The sequence below is a fragment of the Bidens hawaiensis genome, unplaced genomic scaffold (genome assembly GCF_021521415.1).
Source record: "Bidens hawaiensis isolate Kalapana, Puna unplaced genomic scaffold, B.hawaiensis_p1.1 tig00029584_1, whole genome shotgun sequence".
NCBI lineage: Eukaryota > Viridiplantae > Streptophyta > Magnoliopsida > Asterales > Asteraceae > Bidens > Bidens hawaiensis.
This window is the reverse complement of record NW_027494890.1, coordinates 159407-181556: the sequence shown is the minus strand read 5'-3', so window position 1 is coordinate 181556 and position 22150 is coordinate 159407. Positions and strand designations below refer to the sequence as shown.

General features: G+C 30.7%; 1 pseudogene; it reads left to right on the top strand.

The window, feature by feature from the left end:
* Window positions 1–20155: 20155 nt before the first annotated feature.
* On the top strand, window positions 20156–21755 carry LOC143579024 (ARS-binding protein 1-like; annotated as a pseudogene).
* Window positions 21756–22150: the final 395 nt, after the last annotated feature.

Below are 22150 nucleotides of genomic sequence, written 5' to 3'. Positions count from 1 at the left end.
CTAGTGTTTGGGCATATGATTCAAAGTTCCAACCTTCGTTAATCAATCTTGAACGATCAGATTCTTCAATCAAATAACAAAACCTGTATATTCCTCAACAAGATCAATCCATTCAAGAATTGTCCCCCTCAATAGAAGCAATCCGCTGAATACTCCTAGCCAACATTGTCAGGATCAAAGTCCTTCAGAAAGAAGTAAACGGACAGACACTCGTATCCCACATAGTTAGGTTTCAATCTCGAACAAATTATACCACAATCGAGGAACAACTGCAGTCTTGAACTCAGTTAAATGTAGCTTTGCAATTACGAATTACCACCCGAATTGTAGTAATTTTCAAGAAACCCTTGCAAACGTAGGAAGATACCAACCGAATAAACTCTTTGAAGTTTTTATCTCCCCCTTTTCTTGATAAATTCGGCAAGGTCTTGAACAAATATTTAAAAATCTTCAATAAAATTCTCGTTAACTTAATCAAGTACTCCCCCTCGGCCCATCGATATGCGTGAAAAGTCGGCCGGAAAATATAGCACCAAAATTTACAAGAAGAGTGTCCCGCATATTCAGAATATCCTAGAAAATTTTCGTTTAAGAAAATTTTCCGAAAATAATCATTTTTTTATCCTCATAAGAAAATTTCATTACACACACGTTGGAGTTTTAACGAATGTAATCAATTAACGAATGAGTTATTGATGGCGAATGGGTTGAACAAATAGATTTTCTATAACGAACGGCTCAAATTTCATGAATGATGAGTTACAACTGATTAACGAATGAAGCTTAACGAATGACCACTCACCCACATGAATAAGCATTTATCGTTTGTCCAGAAATTCAAACTCGTCCAAATCCTATCTATTCACCACAAAGCTAACTCTAATCGACTCGGAATTCACTTCCGAACACGTTTGGACTCAAACCGAACCTCAATACACCTCAATTCCAAACCAATTCCTCAATTCAAACTATCACAGTTCCCGCCATAACCTCAATCCGTCCCAAATTTCAAAATTAATACAATTAAACCACAAAACTATCAATAATAGTCAATTAACATCAATCCGAAGCCATAATATCATACAATTAAGTTCAAATCGATGTCAAAGTGATTCAATTATAGTCTCTATTTGAAGTATACTTTTAAAACGATACTAGTAATCACGAATCAATACAATTAATCCATCAATCACACGTAGATCAGAATCTTTTTGGCTCTGATACCAATTGAGAGAACTCTAGTGAGCTTGAAGGATCTAGTTCTTCGATAACAACGTGTGATTCAGATTCATTACGATTAGGTGGATCACAATTAGGATGAATTGGTTACAGTTAGTGTGTAGTGTAGCTAGAGAGAATTTGGCAAAGTAATGGTATGGTAATACAATTAGGAAAATTCTCATTAAACTTAGAATAATGTACAAGATATGTATAGGAGACGAGCTCATTCATTAAAGCATACCTTAATGAATGACTCATTTGTTACATTAACATAGGCGAATGACTCTGAGTCATTCGTTACACATGCATTAAACGAATAGCCTACATTCGCTATCGCATTCGTTATGCAGGGATAACGAATGTGACTTGCATTATGCGAATGGACTCACTCGTTACACGGTAACGAATGAGCCTTACAATTAGGCGAATGTGCAATATATTAATTACCAAAATACACTTAATACATTAATATAATATAATAATCAATATAAAGCCGAGACGTCGAATCATGTATCAACATTTTCGCATGATTGAAAGCTATGAAATAATAAACTATGTTAAACCAAGTTAAATACAAGTTTTTACTAATACAAAATACCCTGTTTATATTCCCGGGTTGGGTAAACGATTACGGTTATGAATATGAAAAATCCGAAGTGCTACATGTATAAGGGTGGGATCAAATGAAAACTTATCTTAAAGTGAAAACATAAAAACTATTAAAGAATTATTTTTAACTTTTTTTTTTACATTTTTTTTGTAGTTTCTTTTTTCTTCATTATTCTTATATGTTGTTATTGTTCCCAAAAAAAAAAAGAAAATAAAACAAAAACTACTTGTCGGTAACCTCATTGGTGTAGTGCACATGTGTACACATGCACTGCATATATGCAAAAGTATTGTGCTGCATAGAATATAACATTATTCCACGTATTTGTATATATGCAATATAAGACTAATACGCACATCAAATACACATTAGTACGTACGTGTAATACAAAATTAACGCACATATGCACTACATCGACTTTTATTTTTATTTTTTTATTTCTTTTGCACATAGTACAACACTATTGCATATATATACAATATACAAATATTGAATATATGCAATTAAACCCTATTGAACATAAAAATACATAGTAATACACATATGTAACACAACAGTATCGCATAGCAATGCGTATGTGAATTACAACATTTATTTTTTTTATTTGTTATTTTTTTCGAGTGAATGGTAACAAAATATAAGAATAATGGCAAAAACAGAAATTTGAAAATATTTTTTTAATTAAAAATAATTCTTTAAGAGTTTTTAAGTTTTCTCTCTAAAGATGAGTTTTCTCTTGATACTCTCCCTACACACACACACACACACATATATATATATATACATGGGAGATTTCAAATGAGAAGCACTTTGAGTTTTAAGAACTCGAAAGAACTAAATGTAAAAAAAAAATTTTTGAATTTTTTGTACACATGTGTAATATACGTAGGATAGATATATGTAAAAAAATTTCTGAATTTTTTACATACCGAGTCGACTTTTTACATATGTGTAACGAACGTAAAAATTAGTGTAATCACTAACATCGTTATTATCTCTTCTACTTTAACTTTTAAATCAGATTTAATCTCAACCACATAATCTAATCCATTTAATTAAATGTTGCCAAAATGGAGTTCTTAAATTCTTAAAACTCAACATGGTTCTCAAAATATCCCTCCCATATATATATATATATATATAGGGTTTGGATCAAATACAAATGAAATTAATATGCTAAACGTGAGAATCAAGTAGAGTAATTATATATACAAGTAGAGTAATTATGTAATTACATCATAGAGTTACGTAATTACTTTATGATGTAATTACACAATTACTCTACTTGTATATATAATTACTCTACTTGATTCTCACGTGTAGCACATTAATTTTATTTGTACGTTAACTTCCCCTATATATATATATATATATATATATATGCAAAAACCTATAAAATCTCACCAACATGTGTTGTTGACAAAACTATATTATTTTACACGTGTTGCATGTTTAATCCGATGAAATGCAAGGACAAGAAAACTAGATCGACCTTAGGTTTTATTTAAATGAATAGTTGTTGTTTCATTTCGATGTGATGATATTTACCTTATTATTGAAAAATTTGTGTACTTGCGAAATTATGGAATAAATAAATATATTTTCAATATAATAGTATTATGAGCTTATGAGTGATCTATACATTGCACCCTAGCGTATTCTGCTTAAAGTTGGGATGTTACAGATTGTTATCAGAACCATGACTATAAGATAGGTGGTTAGATGTAATGACCTAGTATAGTTATAGTTTATTTTTAGGGTCCCAACTGTATGTATACCCTATGTGTTATGTGCCCGCATAGTTTAAGATTGTTCATACGTTTCAAGTATATTTATAATATTTTATAACATCGCACGTACACAAATTCACACACGAATTTTAAGGCTTATGCCTATACCATTTTATAATATTTTGGATATTTTTTTGATGATTTTGTAATTTTTCTATTAAAAATTGTGTTTCGATATTCTGATTTTTCGCTCTCCTTAAAGATTGTTTTACATTACGGTTATGTAGTGATGGAAGAGGGACACACTTGTTTTTAGACCCTTGACAACAAGGTTCTTAAACCTAAGGATAAGCAATGCGTAAAAATCTGAATATGCCGCGGGATCTGGTTGCTTACTTGGAGGGTTCGAAAATGGTGCTAGAATTTATTAGGCCAAAGCATACAACATCAAACTGTAACATCCGACTTTTGAGAAATAATAAATAAAGGAATTCTCTTTGTTTACTTATGCGTAATTATTTAATGGTAATTAAATAATGATAAGTTGGGTTGTAGGCTTGGAGATAAAAGATGGATTAGGGAATGATTATTGGCTCAAGGTCCATGGGATTGGACTATATAAACACTTAAACCTCTCCCAAAACCCTAACTCTCTCATTTCCATTTTTTCCTCCACATACTCAAAACACACACAAACACTCTTTTCATTCCAGATCCGAAATTCGAGACGAACCAAGGTGTTTCGTGAATCAATCTTCATCAAACAACAAGGAACACACCTAGATCATCACTCTAATTCGAACCACAGCCGAAATGAAACCGGACCGAATCTAAAAGGTATGTTTTAGTTAAAAGGTTAGGTATTTAGGTCGGTTTGCCATGAAACTTGGTGGAATGGTAAATCGGACTCTAACAAATAGTAAAAACATAAAGGAACCCAAATTATTAGACCTGGTTGTAGAAAAAACTGAAACAGTAAAATGAGCTTCTACTCAAATAGTAAGGACCAGAATCGCATTAAATAGTAATGCGATTGGCATTGCGATTGGCGGAATGCGATTGCGATTGCGATTAACTAGAATGGGAATTCTATTCTGTCATGACATGCGATTGCGAATTCCCTGATATGCGATTGCGATTCTGTCAAAACATGAGATTGCAATTCCCTTTATATGCGATTGGATTGTGATTCCGTCATGACATGTGATTGTGATTCCTCTAATATGCGATTGCGATCTTGAAGGTTATGCGACTGCGATCTAGTTTCATCCGAATGAGATTAAGTTTAATGTGAATGCGATTATGTTCCATGCCTATGCTATAGCGATTCCAGAAATGTGAATGCGATTTGATGTGCTTAACAGTTAGGCTGATTAGTCAGTTAAGTAGTAATTAACACATATATTTGTTAAACAGTAGTCGTACTCAGATGAGGTAAGGTGTTACCAATAGCTCAGAAAGAAGTAGGATCCAGGTGACTTTCTTGCCCCTTTTCTCTATTATGTTTTCGGGGCTGTATTCATACTCAATGTGATAAGTTAATAAACTTACTTTAACTAGTAAGTGTATGCTATGTGAATGTTGTATGAATAGAGAATGGCTAAGAATATTTATATAGATATATAATTATTTATATAAAAAAATGTATGTATGGCAACGTATGTATGGTTGTATGGTATATGGAAAGGAGGGACCAAACTCTAATAGTATCTGAGAGGATAGGGACCGGACCCTAATAATATATGAGAGGATAGGGACTATACCCTCATAATATATGAGAGGATAGGGACTAGACCCTTATAATATCTGTTAGGATATGACTAGACCCTTATAATATTTGAGAGGTTATAGGGCGAAAGGATCTTTAAAATGTAGAAATAGCTAAGTATGTATTAAGTAAATTAAAACAAGAAAGTATGAAAGTATGAAAGTATAAAAGTGTGAAAGTATGAAAGTATACAAGTATGGAAATATGAAAGTCTGATTTTATGTAAGGGTGCAAAAGAGCCGAGCCCGAGCTCGACTAGGCTCGAGCTCGGCTCGTTTAGCTTACACAGAGCTCGAGCTCGAGCTCAGCTCGTTTCGAGCTATATTTTCAAAGCTCAAGCTCGGTTCGTGAGTAGATTTTCAAGCTCGAGCTCGGCTCGTTTACTATATATCAACTATTTTTTATATAATTATAAATATTTTTATATATTTTTTTCTATTATAATTTTATGTACAAAATAATATATATTATTTAATTATTTTTATTTATTTTTTCCTTAACATTATATATATTAATTAGTAACTATTAAATACATATTTTAAAAAATTATATAAATGATAGGCTCGTTTAGGCTCGCAAGCCGGCTCGAGCTCGATAAGTGAAGCTCGAGCTCGGGCTAGTTGAATAAACGAGCTTATTTTTAGGCTCGAGCTCAGGCTTGGGCTCGATTAAGCTCAGCTCGATCGAGCTTTTTAACGAGCCGATCTCGAGTAGCTCGGCTTATTTGCACCCCTGATTTTATGTATGAATTTACGAAAGAAAAGTAAACAGGTTAAGTATGTAATATGTATCTTTGGATACATATATGTAAGCATGTGAATGTAATTTATGTTGCCTGATTAACTAGAATTCACTCAGTGTAGCTGACTTTAGTATGCACGTAGACAAATAGGATGAAGCAGTTGTCTTGAGGGTAACACATGGCATGGATTGAAGAGGCTGTCATCTCTAATGGAAATGTTATGATGTTGCATTTTTTTTATGTTTTTATTTTGTAAGACACGTTGAAGGTTATGTATTTCATGAAAAGTTTTAATTCACTTTGATATTTAGAACTGTGTTTATGAGCAAATCCAACATCCAGTGTAGGGCACCCGGGTGCGGGGTCTTACACAAGCGTCATACGAACCACAACTTTAAGCTATAAAATATGACCATTTTCCTTTGTGAATAGAAAATGGTTGCACTCCTACTCTTAAAATTACATACAAGTCATGGTGGTTCATGCAACATATGATTCCAAAGGCTCATTTGTTTATATTGTGGTTTTATGAAAATTCAAAAATTCATAGTGATACACTAGTAGTCGAATTTCAATTTGTTTTCTTTATTAATAATTTAATATATCTATTTATTATTGTGGTTTGATTGAAAATTCAAAAAGTCACGGTGATACATGAATAATCGAGTTTAATTCGTTTTCTTTATATGTATATATTCATTTATTCTTATGGTTTTAATTGAAAATTCAAAAATTCATGGTGGTACATGAACACTCGATTTTCAATTCGACTTCACTCCTTAATTTAATTTTGTATTGGGATAAGAAGATCGATGGTGGTTCATGAATATTCTAATTTCAAATTTGATATAGTTTCCATATGGTTTTTCGGAAACTTATGAAATTGTTATTGAAATGTGAAAACACATGGTGCTTCATGCACATTTCAATTTCGATTTCAATTTTATTTCATGCGATTTTATATCATTATTTATTATTATGATTTATATAGATTGATTCCGATTTTTAGGAATGTTTCATGTAATGTTTCTTTTGGTCATTAATACGAATTTCATATTTACGTTCCATGTCACGCAAGTCCTTCACGCTTTGTAGCATGCCTTCCCATTTTCCTCGAAGTCAACCTTCAAAATGACAACCTAGATTATCAAGCAATTGACCGCTGTTATCCCGACCATGATAACCAAAAATTTGTCAAAACCCACACCAACGACAAAATGAAACGCAAAAACTATGTCGTTACTCAACCCTTTACTCCAATCATATGCTCGCGCTTCGAGCCTACAACCCACACCAACCCAACAAACCCGTGATACTCGGAAAGGCCTAACTTGTTTCCACTATACAATACCTTAACCCGTATCCCTTGTCCACTTAAAGTTTATTCGTTTTCTGGCATCAATACTTAGTCCCTTCATACTCATCAATCATGCCTATTTAAAAAAAAAAAAAAAACCATGCGTACTTTCCACATTCATCATTTTTTATGAACACCTATCCTCGATGATTTTAAATAATTATTTAATTAATAAATATTAAATCATGTTGATTTTCTTCAAAAATACTTAAGTTAAATCAAATGGTTTATTATTATTATTATCATTATAATTACTACTACTACTACTGCTACTACTACTACTGTTGTTGTTATTATTATTATTATTATTATTATTATTATTATTATTATTATTATTTTTCAATGTTAATCTTTAAAATAAAATAAAATATTTTGCTTCAAACAAGTCCTAAACCCTTTGAGGCTATTTTTTACAACAAGTCATTTTATCTAGCAATCCTCTATTTCCTACACGCCCAAAAGAAAATCTTTATTTTACGTTAAGAATTCATAAAGTTTCGTAAGGTTTAGCACCAACTAAGGATTTTTTGTATATCATAAAGAAAAAAAATAACTTTGAGTTATAAATCATCATGTTTTTGCAACTTATTTTCGCAAACTAAAACGAATCTCAAAAATCATATTTCTGTTCTTTGTCAAAGCCAAGAGTTTTGGTTAAGAAATCATGGCACTGCCCCCACACTAACTTTCATACCACAAACACACCTTCGAGAAAACAAGCATCGCAAGTTCCATTTTGATTTTCTTTCATTCTTCTTCATGAATATTTTTTTGTATATAATTCTATTTGAATATAATCGAAATAATTCTATGTATTTTGTTGATACATGATTCGACGTCTCTGTCTTTATAATGATTATTATATTAGTTTAATGTATCAAGGGCATTTTGGTAATTAATGTAAACTGCTCATTCGCCTAAATGTAAGGCACATTCGTTATCCCATAATGAATGTGTCTATTCATGTAATGTAAATCACATTCGTTATCCAAGAATAACGAATGTGATAACGAATGGAGGCTATTCATGTTAATGTAATAGGGACAAATGCTTGTAGGTCATTCGTAATGTAACAAATGAGTCATTCGTTAAGGTATGTTCAACGTATGAGCTCATCTCCTATAAATAGGCCTGTACATTATTCATAACGCAATGAGAATTCCTGATTTATTATTTACACTGTTACTCTGCCAAACTATCTCCAGACATATACACTACACACACTAATAGTATAACCTTCATCCTAATTGTAATCATTTAACCGTATACATTCGAATCACATGTCGGTACTCATATGAACTAGATCCATTAGGCTCGTTGAGTATTCTCATATTTATTTCTTTTGAAGGTTGTTTATGAAATTTAGATTTATGTTTGGTTATTTATTGAGTGTTGAGCTATTTTCGTTGTTATTTACTCCGAAGCACGACACACACAATACATGCATTATTTATTGCACATAGTTTCATTATTGAATCGGTTTACTTTTGTTATCTCAATATCTCGGTATATGACCGAATTCCCATATACGTAATCGTTTAGTGAAAATTGGGACTATGAACATGGTTGTGTACATACTTATCTACTAGAAACCGTATTCCTATATTGACTATATAAAACCGGTTACCTCTGAATGGATTCGTTTACTTAAAACCATGGCTGTGTTTATAGCTCTCTAATAAAAGTCATGCGTACAAGTTGGGTTTATAAGTTTATTAAACAAATTGTTTTGGTTATTTGTTTGGTTCTCTTTCCGCTCAATGTTTGAATCATCTTGTTATCCTTGATCTCAATGTTTCATCAATTCGAGACCAACATTTTACTTTGATCTCGAAGTTTCAATTATTTACTTTGTTATTCTTAATCTCAATGTTGCATTTATTCACATTGATGTTTTATTTTATTTGAAATTTTCATTTGTTTAGCATGTCATCAAAGTTTTGTCTATCAATTTTATTTTGACATCAAAGTTCCGTCTATCTATTTTATTCTCAAACCCAACGCTTTATCGACTTACGTGTTTATATTTTGTTACCTCAATGTTCTATTTGACCCATTATTCTCAACTCCAATATTTCATCTAACTATTGTGATGTTCATGATCTTGATATTTTCAGTCTATTCTTATCATTTTTGGTTACTCTAGAATCTCGCTTATTTCGTTTTAAACTTTAATAGCATCATTTATTTTGTTTAAACTTCAATGGTTTCATTTATTTGTTTTGACCTAATATTTTCGTGTTATCCTTGACCTCAAGGGTTTGCTTATATATTTTGTTAATTTTGTTCCTTATATTTCATTGTTCTTAATTTCCATGTTTTCATATAAGAATATATTTTATTTATTATTATGTATTAAACCCCACACAATGGGACAGATTATGTGGACCATCCGACGATAAAGTTAACTATGAGTCGACACTTAATTATCAAAGTCCTCCCGTGAAAAACAAAATAAGCACGGTTGCGTGCAATAACTCGGAACTTGGAATGACTTCGGAAAATGGGGCAAATGCAGTATGATAAAGGGCATGGTGGATACGTCGCTGGTACATCATATCTATAAGTATTCTTGGCATATTTCTTATTTGTGGCGTCTTTCAGGCCATTCAAAAATTGGTGTTATTTTTATTTAATTTATTTAGGTATATTGGTTTTTCTTAATCCCAACTATTGCCTTTTTGTCAGTGCCGGTCCCAACTAATGAATTGGCTACTGACGGTCCCAACTTTTAACGTATTTGTTCTTAATGATCCGCGACTAACAGACTCCTAAAGACATTAGTTTCAGGGCGTCGGAAAAACGATTTTCGCCTAAAAAGTAAAATTTGTTGCCGAAAAATACCACTTGAACACTACAACCACCACCAATTGACTCACCGCCAACAAACTACCACCACTTAAGCACCATCAACCGATTTTGGTGATGATTCCAGGGTTTCCGATGATCTCAATAATTGGGGTTTTTACTAGAAAAAGGTTCATAAAGGTCCGAAATAAAGTTACCAAGATGTTTGGGACGAAAATGCTAAGTTTTTGAGAAAAAATTTGAGTTTTCCGCCAAAAAACGCTTTTCCGGTGACTTAAAACAAACGATGTTAGGATTCTGTTAGTCACGGACCGTTATGAACAAATACGTTAAAATTTGGGACCGTCAGCAGCCAATTCGTTAGTTGGGACTGGTAGTAACCAAAAGACGATAGTTGGGATTAATAAAAACCAATATACCGTTTTTATTTAATTACGTATTTTCTCCATGTAGTAGTTGTTTTCTTCTTCTTTTTTTTAATTTTATTTTTATTTTAATTTTAGGACGACATTTCTAAAAGTTGTGAATCCTGTAACATTCGTTAAATTTCAAACCCGAAACCCAACCCGTTTTAAAATTTCTCTGATTTTTCTTTTATTTTTAATTTATAATTTATATAATTATTAATAATGTTATTGCAATGTTATAAATAAATACCAAGTTTCATTTTCATGTATTTTATATCTTTATTTTACTTATGCAATTTATACTTTTAACCGATCGTAAGTTCCGTTTCATGTCACTAACTTTAATCGTGTTATACAAATTGTTCAATTAATCTGATTCAAGACCAAATTTAATCGTATACTATTTCATGATTCCATTTTATGATATTAAAAATAATTCTTGACCATTATTTTTATGTTAAAACTTAATTTTTATTATCAATTACAAGCTTTGAATGATATTCATGATCCATTAAAAATTTTGACCAATTTAATCCAATTGAAACACCTCTAGCTCAATTCACTTATAAATAGAGCTCCATTCCTTCTCATTTTCTCACAACTCAATTTACAAAAAGATTGTTGTGAATCTCTCATTTTGGTGATTTTTACCTACTTTGATTTCATGAAGTCAAATCGTAAAGTTCAAGATTTCTTCTTTTATTATCTAAGTTCTTCCTGGTATATCATGCTTGTATTTTCTGTGTGTTCGGGTCGTTTAGAACTTAATGTTATATTAAAATTAAGTTAACATTAGTGTTAGTTCATCAAAAACGAACTTGACTTGCTTATTTATTTATTTGGTTCTGTTTAGTCATTTTATTTATCCAACATATAAAACTAATTCCTTTCATCTCACTTTCTGAAATATAATATTTTTACCATGTCAGAGACGAACCCAACCAAAAGTTGAATTCGGGTCCGACTTAAAACGAACCACTAGCTTAAACTCGTTTTGGTTTGTTTTGGATATTTCTCGAAACGTGTGTAACTTATTAATGTGACTAAGATATATTATAACCCAACTTTTTATAAAACAATTAAAAGTAACCAACTTAAAAATGTTATTAAGGAAAGTCTGAAAACGCAATTATAGAGTGTGTGTGTATAAATATATATAGGGGAGGGATCTTCTGAGAACCATGTTAGAGTTGTAAGAACTTAAGAACTCAATTCTAGGCCACACATTTAATTAGGTGGATTGGAATATGTGGTTGAGATTAAATCTGACAAAAAAGTCAAAGTAGGAGAGAGAATAAAGATGTAAATGGTTACACTAACTTTTACGTCCGTTACACATGTGTAAAATGTCGGCTCGGTGTGTAAAAAATTATGTAATTTTTTTACTTGTATGTAACTTACATATATTACGCATATGTAAAAAAAATTCGAAAAAAAAATCGTTACACTGAGTTCTTTCGAGTTCTTAAAACTCAAAGGGGTTCTCATTTGAAATCTCCCCTATATACACACACACACACACACACACACACATATATATAAAGGTTTAAAACACTAAACAATGAACCGAATTCTTTTAAGTCTTCTATCTTCGTCTAATTTATTGAATCCTATATTGAACCTAGAAATATTTTCTAGGACCGCTCGTAGAACCGAACTTGTCGTTTAGCTCGATTAACGCTTATTTTCATATTTTTCCCGCTTAAACTTTACCAAGTGAGTTTTTCATAACCCCCTTTTCACTTTTTACATTTTTGGGGTGCACTACGTTATCATGCTTCTCGTTATTTTGTGATCATTGTTTACAAACCGATTCGCAATTATGTCATGCATGCTAATAAAATTCTTCCATATTGTTTATGATGACTATACGTGTATAATGTGCAATGTGTTTATCACTTTTTGGTTGGTACATCAAACATCAAAGTGGGATTGTTTGACGGGACGCACCTATGCTACATATCCTTGAACTTTGGTTGTCAGGATTGGTGGATTCATTGTCATTCCCCTAGGTTGTGACGCTATTTTTATTGCATTTCATTTACTTTATGTTTGAATATATTGCATTCGTGATAGGCGGAATCGACAAACGTTTTACATGTATATATACGGAAAAACTTATGAAAGCCAACCAACATGTGTTGTTGACAAAACTATATTATTTTAAATGTGTTGCAAGTTTAATTCAATGAAGTGCGAGGTCAAGAAACTAGATAGACATTAGGTTTTGTTTAAATGAATAATTGTTGTGTCATTTCGACGTGATGATATTTGTCTTATTATTGAACAATTTGTGTACTTGCGAAATTATGGAATAAAATAAATATATTGTCACTATTAATAGTGTTACGAGCTTATGAGTGATCTATAGGTTGCACCCGAGCGTATTTCGCTTAAGCCCGGGGTGTTACACAATGCACGTTGCACTCTTTTTCCCTTAGCTATGGTTATGTCCCACTAGGTTTTCCTAGCAAGGTTTTTAATAAGCCAGCATCTTCATGCGTATTAAGTTGATTACCAAGGGGAGTTTTATAAATATATTAATATAATGGTTATCATTCTCTCCAAGTTTTCCTATCCTGTATATCTAGTTAAAATATAAAGGGAGACAAAAATGAGAAGTGTGAGAAGGATTTGTGGCCACACAAAAAACCCTTAAAAAATTCCAAAAAATTAATTAAAAAAATCATAACTCAAAATATAAATAAAAAACCAAAAAGTTTAAAAACCAAAAATGTTTCCCTCGGCATTCTCGTTCCAAAAAAAAACAAAAAAAAATACACAATGCAGAGACAAAAAACACAATGAAGAAAATGAACAAAAGACACAATTATAACTAAAAAAAGACACAATAAATCGCAAAATATAACACAATGCCGAACAAAATATAATACAAGGTTGAGTAATATAACACAATATCAAGGAAAAAAAAGACACAATGTCAAGGAAAAAAGACACAATCAATGACGAAAATAAACACAAAACACAATGATAAACAAAAAGACACAATGGTCTTTTTCACTCAACATTGTGTCTTTTTCGAGTTTTTTCTTTTTTTTTTAAGAACGAGGAAGACAGTGGAAACATTTTTGTGTTTTTACTTTTTTTTATTATTAAATTTTGAGTTATGATTTTTTATTTATTTATTTTTAATTTTTTTGAAGGGTTTTTTTTGTGTGGCTATAAATCATTCTCATCCTTATCATCTTTATCTCCCTTTGTAGAATAACTTGACCTCATATATCTAACTATCTATAAAATTGTCTACCATAAAATCCTACGTGTCGCTCTCACGTCGCTCTCTCATTCTTCTAGAGCCACTAGATTGATTGATTTCTATTTGGAGAACTCTCATTGATTTAGCCCGGTTTACACCCGTTTAACCCTTAAACGGGTCATAACATCTCAAATGGGTACCAGACCTGCAAACCATCTTAAACCTTAACTCCTACCTCCGTCCTCATCGCCTCCCCATTCTAATACCTTCAACCTTTAAACTTTCAAAATAATCAAACATCCATCTATACTCATTCGTTCATACTAACCCTAATATTTCATAGCAGCCATTGTTCCTCACATGTAATTCTTCATCAACATACAACCTCATCACAAATCAAGGTATATTTCAAATAAATCTACCCTTATCAAACTTGATGTATGTTCTTATCTATTATTTGAAACCGATAATCACAGCCATGGATCAGATCGTCTCTTGCTTTCAACCTCAGATGAGGAATCTACTTCACTCATCGCTCAATCGGTACGCCACTGAATCCCTCCTGTGTACTAAAAGTTGCGATTACGACCAATTTAACATCTCTTACTTTGAATCAGTTTTAGGGTTTTGTAAATGTAATTTCGTGATGCTCTTAGTAATTTGTTGAATTAACCTGATGCTGATTATTGATTGGTTTCCGTTTCCATATCATTAAGCAGATAATTTTCCACTTCCTAAAAAGCCAAAGAATAGTGACAAAGCTGCTAACGATATAATCTGGTGGCTGCCTTCTATATTTGGATTTCATGTAAACTTTATAATTCTAATTTATTTCATATAAATATGTTTCTGATCATGAAATTATGTTTACAAAGGAAACATGCAAATCAATGAGAACTAATAATATTACTACTTGCAAATGTTGATACAAGTTCCAAGAGTTTAGAAGATACATTACAAGAATTTTGTCCTATCCAGACAACAGTTTTCGAACTTTTCCTGACAACATGTAGTTGGGACAAATCTAAAATACTTATCCCGACTACATGTTGTCGGGAATAGTGTTGTTGGTATAGCTTCGTCCCGAAAAGTAACATAAATACTTATCCCGACTACATGTTGTCGGTATATATATTACAAAAACTTTTTTAAGAAAATGTTTTATTTTTAATAAAAAACATAAAAAATATTTTATAATTATAATAGTATAATATTCATTTATCTATGCCGACGACATGTTGTCGGGATAGAATTTAAATATTATTTTATTTATTTATCTATACCGTCGACATGTTGTCGGGATAGAACATAAATATTATTTTATCTCTTTATCTATGCCGACGACATGTTGTCGGGATAGATTTTAAATACTATTTTATTTCTTTATCTATATCGACGACATCTAGTTGGTATATATAAATGAAGAAAATAGTATTTAAACTCTATCCCGACAACATGTCGTCGGGAAAAAAATTACATAAAATATTTTAAAAAAAATCATTTATTTGTTTATAAAACGAAAAGGATTAATAATAAAAAAATAAAAAAGACCTATACCGACGACATGTCGTCGGTATAGGAAAATAGCATCATTAAAGTTTGCTGCTAATGCCTCGCCGGAGATTTTGCCTGAAAACTTTCTGGGGACAAGTTCCGAGACTTAAAACATAACAAACGCGAGATACAACGCATGTCAAACATAATATCCAAACAACAAAGTTATTAACAACAACAGAACAATTTATTTCTCATTAAATCGGTATTACAAATCACATACAAACACGAGATACGAACAATTCAAAAATGAAATATAAAAACTAAGGAGATCTTGATGGTGGTAGTTTGAAGGAGTTCTTAATGGTGGCAAGACGGAGGCGGAGATGTTGACGGAGGTGGTGGCGTTTGATGGTGGTCGTTGAAGGTGACGGTGGTGGTTGAAGCAGTCTAGATTTAATTGTTGCAAGTTGAAGGTGGTGGTTGATGGAGGGTTTGGTGTTAATGAAGTAAATGGATGAATGATGGAGATTTATTATTGAAATGGAGAAGATGGTGAGAAGGAATGTTGCTAGCCATTGGATTAAAATTAATCAAGGGCCATAAAGCATTTTCAATTAATCACACGGATCATGAGCATGTCGTCGGGATATCACTCTACAAAAATAATAGCGGGTAAATTTCATTTAGGAAACTTATCCCGACGACATATTTTTAATTTTTATTTGCTTTTTATTTATATGTAAAATGCTTTTAAAAAAAATAAAAAATAAATTTTAATTTTCTATCCCGATGTTGTTGGGATTAGTTTGTATTTATTTAATTGTCATATGTGTTATTATTTATTGTGTATAAAAAAAGTAAAAATAAAATTTTGTTTTTCTAAATTTATATCTCAAATAATTACTTTTATATTTCTCAACTAATTACTTTTGTATTTGTAATACATACAATGATGGCTATATGCATACATACATATATTGATGATTACATGTCGTCGGTATATAGGCTTTGTCACGAAACGTTTACATACATAAATACATACATACATGCATAAATACACACACATACATACATTCATACATAACTGCTTACATACATGCATACACACATACATATATACATATACACACATACATACATTCATACATAACTACTTACATGCATACATTCACATACATATACACATACATACATACACAAATACACACACACATACATATATACTCACAAATACATACATACATACATACATACATACATACATACATACATACATACATATACTTTACGTGCATTATACATACGTGCATTGATGGCTAAATATATGGTTACATCTATGTATGTATGTATGTATGTATGTATGTAACCATCTATGTATGTTTGTATGTACGTATCTAATCATCTATGTATGTATGAATGCATGTATGTATGTAACAATCTATGTATGTTTGTATGTACGTATAACCATCTATGTATGTATGAATGCATGTATGTATGTAACCATCTATGTATGTTTGTATGTACGTATCTAACCATATATGTATGTATGTATGTATGAATGCATGCATGTATGTAACAATCTATGTATGTTTGTGTGTACGTATCTAACCATTTATTATTTATTTTTAATTTAAGATGATTTAAAGAAAAGAAAAGGTAAAATTTAAAAAACTCTATCCCGACAACAAATCGCCGGGATTGGAGAGTTAATTTTTTATTAATTTATTTGTAATTTAAGATGATTTAAAGAAAAAAAATAAAATATAAAAAACTCTATCCCGACTACAAGTCGTTGGGATTGGATAGTTATTTTTTATTAATTTATTTATAATTTAAGAATACTTAAGGAAAAGAAAAAATAAAATATAAAAAACTCTATCCCGACAACAAGTCGTCGGGATTGGATAGTTAATTTTTTATTATTTATTTATAATTTAAGAATACTTCAAGAAAAGAAAAAATAAAATATAAAAAACTCTATCCCGACAACAAGTCGTCGGGATTGGATAGTTAATTTTTATTATTTATTTCTAATGTAAGATGATTTAAAGAAAAGAAAAATAAAATATAAAAATTCTATCCCGACAACAAGTCGTCAGGATTGGTTAGTTAATTTTTTTATTTTTTATTTCTAATTTAACATGATTTTAAAGAAAAGGAAACTTTTAATATAAAAACTCTATCCCGACAACATATCGTCGGGATAGGGTAGTTAATTTTTTTATATATCTTTCTAATTTACGATGATTTAATGAAAAAGAAAAATAAAATTTAAAAAACTTTATCCCGACAACATGTTGTCGGGATTGGATAGTTCATTTTTTATTATTTATTTATAATTTAAGAATACTTAAAGAAAAGAAAAAATATAATATAAAAAACTCTATCCCGACAACAAGTCGTCGGGATTGGATAGTTAATTTTTATTAATTTATTTCTAATGTTAGATGATTTAAAGAAAAGGAAAAATAAAATATAAAAATTCTATCCCGACAACAAGTCGTCAGGATTGGTTAGTTAATTTTTTTATTTTTTATTTCTAATTTAACATGATTTTAAAGAAAAGGAAAATTTTAATATAAAAACTCTATCCCGACAACATATCGTCGGGATAGGGTAGTTAATTTTTTTTATATATCTTTCTAATTTACGATGATTTAATGAAAAAGAAAAATAAAATTTAAAAAAACTTTATCCCGATAACATGTTGTCGGGATTGGATAGTTCATTTTTTCTTATTTATTTATAATTTAAGAATACTTCAAGAAAAGAAAAAATAAAATATAAAAAACTCTATCCCAACAACAAGTCATCGGGATTGGATAGTTAATTTTTATTAATTTATTTCTAATGTAAGATGATTTAAAGAAAAGGAAAAATAAAATATAAAAATTCTATCCCGACAACAAGTCATCGGGATTGGATAGTTAATTTTTATTAATTTATTTCTAATGTAAGATGATTTAAAGAAAATGAAAAATAAAATATAAAAATTCTATCCCGACAACAAGTCATCAGGATTGGTTAGTTAATTTTTTATTTCTAATTTAACATGATTTTAAAGAAAAGGAAAATTTCAATATAAAAACTCTATCCCGACAACATATCGTCGGGATAGGGTAGTTAATTTTTTTAATATATCTTTCTAATTTACGATGATTTAATGAAAAAGAAAAAAAATTAAAAACTTTATCCCGACAACATGTTGTCGGGATTGGATGGTTCATTTTTTATTATTTGTTTTTAACCTACAATGATTTTAAAAAAAAAGAAAAAATAAAATATAAAAACTCTATCCCGACGACATGTCGTCGGGATAAGTGTCGAGTAAAAGGTTTGGTTTAGTCAAACATTCTCTAGCGTATTAAAAAGTGGCACGTGTGTTGATTAGTTAAAAAAATTTTGATTTTCTATCCCGATGACATGTTGTCGGGATAGGGTTTGATATAGCGACAACATCTTGTTGTCGGGATAGGCTAAAATTCTTGTAGTGATAGTGAGGAGGTAAATTTTTTTAAATACAAATTAAGTTTTTATCACAACTTAAGTAATTTGATTGCACTTATTATATTTAAAGCTTGTAACTTTTATATATTAGTTTATAACAAACTTGCTTTATTGTGTTTATATAGTCTTCAGATTCGTCCTGACCTTGAAGTTGAAAGTGAGTTGAGTTAACCTCAAAATTCAACTGAACACATTATATGATAATAATTAATACAAATCGGGATATATTGTTCTGTTTGTAATTATTAGAATTATTATTAGTAAGATGTTACTCACCACATGTTTTTATTGAATGTTTAGACGGCAAGTATTTGAACAAGTATCATTTCTATAGAATTTTATGTAACCTGTTTATGAGGTTATGCATAAGTTAGTAAAATCGATTCAAACATGTATGTTGAATCATTCGGATTTTTCTTTTCTTGGGTTCCATCTCTCTGTTTATTTATGCAAGAACCTCCCACGATTTGTATGTGTTGATGAAGATGTGATGATTTACTATCTCAAGTGTGTAATGTGCTTCAATGCTTATTCAAAGGTTTCTTGAATTTATGGTTTTAACGGATTTTAAATTGTCTTATAATCTGCTTATAGTGATTATGGATATATGTTTTATTTTTTATTTGTGTTTTGATTTTGAGTTGTTTTAAGAAAAGTTGAAATTTAAACTTGATTCAACATTAGTTTGCTAATAATACATGCTAAATCGTTTAGTTTTATATAGTTGAAATTGAAACCATGCATGTAAATAATGATATAATTGTTTTTTTCCATATAATTTATGTTTGATTTCAAGTAAGCTCACCTACAATCAATGTTTAGATATTAAACTACAATTGGGATGCTTAGTTGTTTATTTATGTGTTTGAATGTTTGATTTTGGTTGGTTCTTATTTTTTTCATATAGTGGTTGCTATGTTTGATTCTGTGTGCGAAGTTAATTAATTCTTTCTTTCATTCTTCTTTTCAGAAGCCACATGTAATGTAAATGGGCATAACTGAAGACTTTGAGCTACACGTGAGTGAGAACTTTTAATATTTGCAATCTATTAACACAGGTAATTAACTATAGTAGAAACTCTATAAAATAATACATTTGGGACCACCAAAATTTATTAATTAAAAGAGTTATTAATTAATCGATAAATTAATAATTATTAATTTATATATTAATTAATATTTTATTAATTTATAGTAGAATACTTAGTTTACAAACACCTTTCAAGCTTCCACTTAATTATTGTATACAATGTATGTATATCAAATGAACGGCTCAATTTGAAAGAAACCTTCAATCTCCCACCTTATTATGCTTCTTGTGTTCAATGTATCACTTTATGGACATTAAAAATATTTTCTATATAAATACAAGATCAAAATAGGTTAACACAAACAAATCATACACACAACATGGCTTCCCATCTTAAAGGTGTGAAAAAAACAACAATGACAGACGAGATTCGAAGAGCATTATGCAAGCACAACAAGGATAATCCAAGTCTCACTCAAAAGCAATTGCAAGAATGGGTTCATAGTAACTATGGTTTACAGGTGAGTCAAGCGACAATATCGAATACAATTAAGCGGTCTTTAGAGTATCTCTCACTTGCTCCCGAAAGAGGCGATGTTAAGCGACACAAACCGGCAAAATTTCCTGACCTAGAAAAATCTCTCTATGAATGGATTCTTCAATATCAAGAACATGTGAATATGACAGGTGAACTAATCATCGAGAAGGCGAAAAAGTTCATGAAAGATATGTATCCAGTGGATACTCCAGACTTTACTTTTTCTATTGGTTGGCTTGGAAAGTTCAAAGCAAGATATGGAATTAAAAATTCCAGGCGTTTTGGAGAGAGTGGATCTGTTGAAATGGAGGGCATGGAGGACAAATTAAAATCCATAAGAGACAAAGTTGATCAGTTTGAAATGAAAGACATCTTTAATATGGATGAAACATGTTTGTTTTTTTATTATTTTATTTTATATTTTGTACTTTAGTGATGTAATTATTTACATGTTTTGATCTTAAACAGGTTTGAGGACGGTTCGGAAAAACTTCCTTTATGGATTATTGGGAAATATGCTAAACCAAGGTGCTTCAAGAATGTAAACTTGAACAGTCTGAACTGTGAGTACCGTGCTAACAAACGAGCTTGGATGACTGGTGTGTTATTTGAAGAATATGTTCGCCAACTTGATAAAAAAATGGTTGAAAGAAAAATTCTCTTGATTGTGTATAATTGCCTTGCTCATCCAAAATTTATTGAAGGATTACGAAATGTTGAATTATTTTTTTTTTGCCACCAAACACAACTTCAAAAATTCAACCTTGTGACGCGGGGATCATACGAGCTTTTAAGATGCATTATCATCGTCGATTTTATAGAAGTCTTTTGGAGGGTTATGAATTAGGGGTTCCAAATCCAGCAAAAATAAATGTATTAGATGCAATGAATCTTGCAATTTCAGCATGGACTATGGATGTTCGTGCAAATACAATTCCGAACTGCTTTCGTCATTGTAAACTTCGATCAACAGATAACATGACTTTTGAGAACTCAGATGAAGATGGTGAAAGCACTCAAGAACTCCATAATTTGTTCAAAGAGTTGGGTTATCGCAATGCAATGGATGTCGAAGATGTTCTGACTCACCCAGAAGAAAATGTAGTTGCACAGTTGTTGACTGATGAAGAAATTGTTGAAAGCGTTATTGGAATTAATAACGATAATATCGATGAAGAAGATGATGAAAGTTCTACAATGGAGCCCCCTTCGCGAAACGAAGCTATTAAAGGGGCAATCACATTGAACAATTTCTTGTTGAACTATGAGAAAACAATACCAGAAGTTCTTACCATGCTAAGGAAAATTAGAGACGAGATTTAAGGGGAAATTTATTTCAACAAAAACCAAAAGACAATTGAGTTATTTTTTAAGAAATCTTCATCAATCATTCATGTAATATGTTATATATAAGGAATTATTAATTTATATTTTATATGGGGTCTAAAGAAATTATCAAAAATGTATTATCTTATAATTTTAGCGAATTATTAATTTAGCATCCTATCCCCAAGTCGGGACCGGAAAAAAATATTATCTTAGAGAGTTTATTAAATAATCGAGTATTAATTTATCGAGTTTCTACTATATAATGAATATGGTGGTTTTAAATTGTTATTAAAACCACTAAACTTTTCAAATTGGTTAGTGGTAGCTAAATGGACCAACTTGGTAACGGGTTAAAGTGAGCAACTGGTTTTCTAGCATTTATCAAATTG